Consider the following 8,470-nt stretch of genomic DNA (forward strand, 5'->3'; position numbering starts at 1 on the left):
GAATTTTGCTGCCCTTGGGAACAATCTTTCCCTGAGAACAAAACCCAACAAACTGTAATTTGGCAGCCAATGTCATCTCCAGCATAATCAAGTATTGACTTAATTAGAAACCCTTTTAAGTGATGCATTGGGAGAAAAACACATTTTTTTCAAAGTGTTCCTCATTTGTAATTATTATTTCACTTGTGAGTCTTCCACACTCCATTGAAAATGCCATATGGAAGACAAATTAGTTTGCTACAGTGACTAATGTTTATTGCCTCTGCTGCTCTGAAGTTTTGGGCCAAGTTTTTAAATCATCAGTGCTTTCTCTGGCAAAAATGCCAGAGAAATTGGTGTGGATGAGCAAAGTGTGGAGAGGAGTAGGAGCAAGACTCCAGGGAACAGCAGCATGTCCCACTGGGGCACTGAGAGTAATCCAGGAATTTCAGAGCAGGCAGCTCTTTACTTCAGCAGCTGCCTGGAAACGTTGGCTATGCTAAATAGGAGAGACCTGAACTGCTGGAGCTTTCTCTGAGGGAGGGATGGTATTCCTGGGATGCTAGTTTTGGGAAGGTTATTCTGAGCTGCATGGCTGTGCAAGGCATTTGCACCTTTCTTTAGCTGAGTCTCTCCACTTGGAATAATACAATAAATATAGTATAGTATAGTATAGTATAGTATAGTATAGTATAGTATAGTATAGTATAGTATAGTATAATAGATATGATATATGATATATGATATGTATGATATGATGCATTTTGCTTGTACTGCATCTGTCACTCCAGGCTTGAATATTCTGTCTCACTTGGCTCTCCCCTGATCCTTCAGGAAAACACTGAGTTATCCTCAAGTGCTTATTTTCTCCTCACATTATTCTTCCCCTTCATGTAAGTGCAGGCATTGTTTTTACAGCACAGTGACTCCAGGGTTATCCTGCTTCCTTTTCTGAAGCCTGGCCACAAGCTGGACTCACTCCCACCTTCTGCTGCATTTTCCATGTGCTCTGTCCTGTTTCCAAACAGGCAGGAACACAAGAAGCTCCTTTGTCGGGAATGTTTGGCTTTGCACCGCTCACCCACTCAGACAGAAGTCACTGGCTCTCCTTCCAGCCATGTCCAGGTTATTGTAATAAAATAAAATAAAATAAAATATAGGATTTCACTTTTCCTTTCAAATTATTCCCATGGAGTCAGAAGGTACCATCTGGATCTGAGCGCACAAAGCCGGCGAGAGTTTTTTGACTCTGGCACTCTGGGAATTTAATGGCAACTCTGATCAAAGTTTCCACTGCAGAGTCCTGCATGAGCAAGCTCTGTTCCTGATGACCATCTGGAATTCCCACTGGAGAGGTGGCATCTGGAGGATGCCAATAGGATGTGTGTTAATAAAAATGGGGATTAGGAATGGGGATCAAGGGAAACAACTTTGTCATCCAAGGGCAGGAGCACAAAGTCTTGGAGAGTGTGGGAGTTGCTCAGGACTAAGGACTCCAGGGTTTGCACTGTTTGTATCATCATTAGGTATTATTTATTACTAATAATATATTAATCACTGCTTGGAGGACAGGACAGTTGGCAGCAGTGACTCTATTAGCCAAAATTATGAATGTTTCAAAACACCATCTGTTGCTGGTTACCTCAAAGCCACGAAAATAGAAACCCAATTTACATACTGGACTCTGCTGAGGACACACTGCTAGGCACAGGCTCCGTGATTGAGAAGGAAATTGCCTCTTGCTGTTCCCATTTGTGCCTGTCTGGACCTCCTGCCTCTCTTTTCCAATGGATTCCGATGCTCTTGTCAGCTTCTGCATCTCTGCAGTGTGGAATCATTCCTTTACTAACCCCAAATAGAAATGCAAGACAAAAATCTTCTCAGTTATCACAGGCCACCACATCATTTGGAGGGAAAAGCACTCTGCTACTGTTACCTCAGAAATCTTTGGAATAAAAGGGAATATACAAATTTAAGCTTCCTGTTCAGGACTAAAATCGTGCACTAAAAACATACAGGACACAACACATGTCCTTTAGCAGGAAACCCTGTTAATGTGGCAAAGTAAAGCACCTGAAAATTAGGGAATGCCAGATTGATTGTTGCCATGGAGAAGTCCTTGAGAGCATTAATCACTGCCTGGAGAGCTGGGATTGAAGAGTGTGCAGAAAATAAAAGTGTGGGGCCAGGGTGTGGAAACAAGCCCTGCCATGGCTGCTGAGCAGACCCACCCCATTATCCCAGCACAGAAGGGATGTGTCCTGCAGGAGGAATCCCTGGTTTAACATTCCCCCAGCACGGACACTGCAAGGGATATGCAAATGGTCCCCTGTAGGGTCGGAGACCTCGTGGAGCACAGCATGGAGCTGGAAATAAACGTGAGCAGGGATAGGATTGGGATGGCCATCGCACCAGATGTTCAGGATGCTCCACATCTCCTCAACAGTGTAAATCCTGAGGAACTCCCAGCTCTGCCAGGGGTTGTGTGATCCCCAGCCACACACCCTCCTGCTCTGTGCCTTGCTTTTTGTGCCCATAAAACTGGGATAAAAGTGCTCTACTTTCCAAACGCTTTTGTCAGCAAAATGTTATCCAGTATCAATATATTACATATTATGTATTATATGTTATATATTATATGGGTGCATTTTTCAATGTAAATTGAAGCTTTTTGAAACTATAACCATAGAAACACTGTATAGTTTGGGATGGAAGAGAACTTAAAGTAATTTTAATTACAAACCCCTGCTGCAGGCTGGGACACATTCCAATAGACCATGCTGCTCCAAGCTCCATCCAGCCTGGCCTTGGACACTTCCAGGGATCCAGGGGCAGCCACAAACTTGATATAGGAGGTTATGTGATAACAGGGACTGGAAATGGAAACACAAAATGTCCTTCCTCAATGTGTGACTCACAAACAATTTCCTCTCATCTGCACAGTTCACTCCATGGCCGGAAAAACTACACCAAAACAACCCAAAAATAATTTAGAACTGTTAAATATTTAATGACGGGAGGGGGACAAGCTGCTAAAACCATAAAGCATTTACAGGGTAATGTCAGTTGTGTCAGACAGAAATGGTGCATTAGCAGAGACGATTCTAAGCCCCACACCTGGACACAGCACCCCAGGTGGGGTCACAAAACTGCATTTTGGGTGCTTGTCTTTGTTTCCTCTCCCTGCTTTGTTACTTCTTCCCCATTCCAGCTGATTAAAAAAGATCCATCTCTTTCACTGCCCTTCGATGTGAGCATTGGCTGCCCTTTATTCACCACTCAGGTTTAATATTCCCAAATTTTATTAACCAGTTATTTACAAACTGCCAAATCAAACAGATTAGCAAGCAAGACCGAAAACAAGACAAAAGATCCTGTGTTAGTGTCTGACTGAGTAAATAATCTGCTTGGGTCATGCATAATTAATCAGTTTGCTGTTTCACCATTCCTGATCATCCTGGCAAATAACACACAATTCTGGCTTTTGCTTGGATTGCCTCTGTTGCACACACAAGCAGTTGACTGCATAATTTCTTCCAGAAAGGAAAAGAGCAAATTTCACAGAACAGTCCTCTGGAGAAGCTGGTGACCTCCCCACACAAACCTGAGAGCACTGGGCTGTGGGAGTGGAGCATTAGAGATAAAAACCTTCCCTGATAAGGGATCAAACATCTGCAGAAACATGGCATGATCCAGCTTCCCCCAGTATGTGGCCACAACAGCTGCTACAGACAGAAATTTTCATGTTAGGTTGTCTTATTGTATCTTAATAAGAATCTGATTAGAAAGATAATTTAGGAATATGTTTGGTTTTAATCTGTTAGATCTGCTGAGGTACCAGCAAAGACAAGAAGTCCTTGTCAAGGTTGTGCCAAAGGAAAGGACAACTAAAGTTCTTTCCCACTTTGATTCCCATGATCCTTTTTTATGCTGTTTTCCCATTTCAAGCTCATCATGGAAGGGCCACTGCTCTCTCCCTGTTAGGGTGAAGCAAACTCAGCCATGGAGCAGAGATTTCATCCAGCTCACACTGAAAGCTCTGGCCTCGCTGGAAGGAATTGTATTCAGCCAAAACTGGAGTGGCAGGATGCTTTGAGGCATCTGAGGCTCAGCCAGCTCCCTTTTCTGGGAACCACAGAATTCCAGGATGGTTTGGGTTGAAGGGACCTTAAAGCTCATCCAGTTCCACCCCTGCCATGGGCAGGGACACCTTCCACTGTCCCAAGGTGCTTCAAGCCCTGTCCAAGCTGGCCTTGGACACTTCCAGGGATCTGGGGACAGCCACACCTTCTCTGAGTACCCTGTGCCAGTGTCACCACCTCCATAGTAAAGAATTTCTTTGTAAAATCACATCTTCAGCAGACTGAGGTCTCTTACACCACCAGGAAGACAGAACAGTTCCCCAAGTTCCCCCTGCTGTTCCCACAGGATGTCCCCAACCCAATCTGAGCAGACACCTGAGTTTCCAGAGCAGTACAAGGGTCTGTTCCTCATCTCGATCTTCCACATGCCTACAAGATACAGAATAATTGATGATTTTGAAATCCTTGGCAGCTACAGGGACAGGAGCTTTAAAACCAGTGGAGGTCATCAGTTAATCCACTTTGCCCTCCTGCCACGATGTTTCCTTCCCTTGCCAACACTCCTGAAGGAAAGCCTGCTCCAGGCACCCAGGGTGGACGCAGAGGATTTGCTTTTCCTGCAGCTTTGTCCCAAATCCTTGCATATTTGTCTCATGAAATGGATTTCTCCTCCTTTAACACCCATTCTCTGTTACACTTCCTTCTGTGAGGTTGGAAAGCTCCAACATTTCCTCCTTGTGGAAGTGTCTCAGCTCTGTAATCAAATAACCCATCGATCATCTTTCAGTCCAGGCAGAAGCACTGAACTCCCTGACTCACTGTCAAGTGAGTTGTTTCCTGGACTCATATCCACAGTGCATCAACCTCTGGAATACATTTTTGGGGCAGGATGTCATCACTGGTGTCCCTCATGCTGCATTCAGTGGGAAATTCACCTCCTTCAATTAGTCACTGTTCTCCTGAATTGTTTAATCTCCTTTTTAATTATCATGGCACTTTAACAACAGAGCTGTCAGCCCGTTGGAAAATTTACTATTGGAAAAGCAAACAGTACCAGTGGAGTAACCTGGATGGCAAATAGAGACTTATCCCTGCTGATTCCCACAGACTGGGTCTTGCTTAAAGCTCCTATAATGAGCTGAAGGAAATACAGGCACATTTCAATTAAAGAACCACCATCTCCATGGGGAAAGCTCTCCAAGAAAATTGTGTAAAGAAACAATCTGACTGCTCTCCATTTTGGGTTTGGATACACAGAATTAAGGTCTCTTGAAGAATAAAATATTGCTGGCATTAGGCAATATGGAGCAAAGTGATTCGATCCATTTTCTTCTAATAAACTTTAGGCCATTGGATTTAACCAAAGGCTTCATTTTCCCCCAAAAAATCAACCCTGAGACTGAGGCTTGAATTTCCCTGTAAAAATGGAGGGGTTTCAAGGAATTAATATCCAGGACTGCTAAGAACTGCTTTTTCTTCTGAACACTAAACTAGCAAAAACACTGAAGAATTCTACATGAATCATACTCCATTTTTAAGCTGTATCCTACACAATTTTTAAGTTGTATCCTACACAGTTTTTTACATTTCCTACTTAGTTTACAAGCTGCTGTTTCACACAATGTTAGATATGTTGGCCAGCCTGAATAAGCTGCATTATAGAAAAAAGTCTATTTTAGTGGCAGTGGAGATGGTGCCCCAACATGGGTTGACTCCTCTCATGTCTGCTGGAAGGACTGGGAATGGGATTCAGGACAAGAGCAGTGTGGAAGTAGAAGGATCCTGCTCACAAAGAAAGAGACAAGGCACAGAAAATTTAATTACAGGAGGGTGAAGACTGATGTATTTGTATCCAAGCAAGTATCTGTACTGTGATTTTTTCAGACCCCGTTTCCTGTATTACTGGGGGACAGTAAAGACTTCCCCATCCCCTGTGACTTTGGAGCTTTTCCCCACATGATCCCTCAAGGAGATCCCACCTTGCACACTGGAAAAGTAATCTCTCTTTTAATGGTTTCTTTGCCTCTTAAGCCTTTTTCCTGGTGGCTAGAGCACCTCCAGGCTGAGGTTGAGCTCCCCAGCAATCTCCATGTCCCTGTGGACACCCAGTGACTCCTCAGCGTTTCCAGGGAGCTCACCACGACCACACTGCTCTTTCCCCTGTGCCCCCTGTGCAGACCAGACCTGGATGCTGAGGAAGAACAAAAGATAAACAGAGATATCAGAGACTGTATCCCAAAGAGGAATTCTGCAGTTCAGCCCCCACAAAAAGAACCAAAACAACCAAGGGAGGGAGGGAAGGAGGTGTTTAACAATGCGGTGAAAGAAGTGAATATTAACTGAGATAACTTCAAATATCTGTCTCTGTTCAGACAGAGCAGAAAGGACAGACAATGATCAAAACCCTGCTGGTGAAAGAGCAGCTCCCAGGCCTCGTGACTCAACACCAGGAGCGAGGCCAGCAACTCTCTCAATGGAAGTCCCGAGCCCTTGATGCTCCCTGCAGGAGGCTCTCGGATGTGTCCTGAAGGATGCTCCAGCCCAGCCAAGTTCTCTGATGAAAACCTCCACGGGGGGCAGAGCCTGATGAAGGTCAGGGACGGTCAGGGAACATTGGAGCTGACATTGATGTTAAATATTAAACCCTCCTGCTTTTATGCCTCAGAAGCTCGGTGCTCAGCCCTGCTCTCCTGGATTTACCTGGGCACAGGAGACCACCCCTGACAGGCAATCCCTGTCCTCAGGGATCTCCTGAGCCCATGGAGCTCCTTGTGGCATTCAGTCCGCCCACTCTGCTGTAAACAGCCACTTCAAAATTCATTTCTGAAGTCCATTGGTCCTTTCTGTCTGTTAATAAGACAAAAACTCCAATACACAACACATTCTATATGACCACAACCATTTTAATTTATATTTTATTTGTACTGAGGTATGGATGAGAAGTCTTCCCTAAAGTTCAGTTTTTGGGCACTGGAATGAAGCTTAATTTAAGATTAGAGGAACTTTTTCTGTTCTTGGAAATGTCAGGATTATTCACACAGTGATTACTTAGAATGGATCAAATCAGATCTTTTACTTTTTTTGGTCACTCATTCAGTAATTAGGCCCAAGTTCATCAGCTGATGAGAAAACACAGATAAAAAATGTTTGGGAAAGAATTCTTATTGCTCAAAATATTTAATATTCAGACATTATAGACTTGAGTAAATTATAATTGTATTTCTAACTCTACATTTAATAAATGGACCATGGAAAAGGAAAGGAAAAAAAATATCTGTGAGCAGTGGGAGGAAAAAACAGGAAATGAGGCCATGAATCAAATCTGGACTTGGAGATGACAGTCAGGCTGGAGACAAATCCCACAGCTCACTTGCTGCTGATGGGAACCACACCAGTCAGATAAAAGGATATGAACATAAATTATCACAGATTAATGTGACATTATGTTAATATATCACACTTTGAAGTCCATAGGTAAATCTGAGGGTCCTGAAGGTAACACATTAAGCACTGAACTCACCTTCTCTTTTTATTTTTTTCTCAGAAAAAGAAAAATCAATCACTGATCAGTGTGAACATGCCAGGAACTGAAACTTGTGCCAACAGCACCAGGGTTTGGCACAGCAGGGGTTGGTGTCAAGGTCCTGCACAAGGGTCAAGGAAACGCAAGCACAAATCCAGGCTGGGAGGAGAATGGATGGAGAGTCCTGGGAGAAGGACTTGGGGGTGCTGGTGGGAGGGAGCTGGACATGCCCTGATGGGTGCTGAAAGCCAGAACCCCCTGTGGACAGCAGGGCAGGGAAGGGGGGATTCTGCCCTTCTCAGGTGAAACCCCACCTGCAGAGCTGCCCCAGCCCTGGGGACAGCAGTAGCAGCACCTGGAGCTGCTGGAGCAAATCCAGAGGAATCCATGGAGCTGCTCCAGGGCTGGAGCCTGGCTGGGAGAGCTGGGGGTGCTCACCTGGAGAAGAGAAGGCTCCAGGGACAGCTCAGAGATCCTGGCAGGGCCTGAAGGAGCTTCAGGAGAGCTGCAGAGGGACTGGGGACAAGGCCTGGAGGGACAGGACACAGGGAATGGCTTCCCACTGCCAGAGGGCAGGGATGGATGAGATCTTGGGAATTGGGAATTCCTGGCTGGGCTGGAATTGCCAGAGCAGCTGTGGCTGCCCCTGGATCCCTGTCAGTGCCCAAGGCCAGGCTGGACATTGGGGCTGGGAGCACCTGGGACAGTGGGAGGTGCCCCTGCCCATGGATGGGGTGGCACTGGATGGTCTTGAAGGTCCCTTCCAACCCAAACCATTCCTGATTGTCTGCATGTCCTGGAAGACACATTCCATGACTAACTTGTGGAATCACATTTCCAGCAGAAGGCTCCGTGTTCCATGGCACAGGAAAGAGCCCTTCCCATG

Source organism: Cinclus cinclus, chromosome 4 (assembly GCF_963662255.1).
Source record: "Cinclus cinclus chromosome 4, bCinCin1.1, whole genome shotgun sequence".
Lineage (NCBI taxonomy): Eukaryota > Metazoa > Chordata > Aves > Passeriformes > Cinclidae > Cinclus > Cinclus cinclus.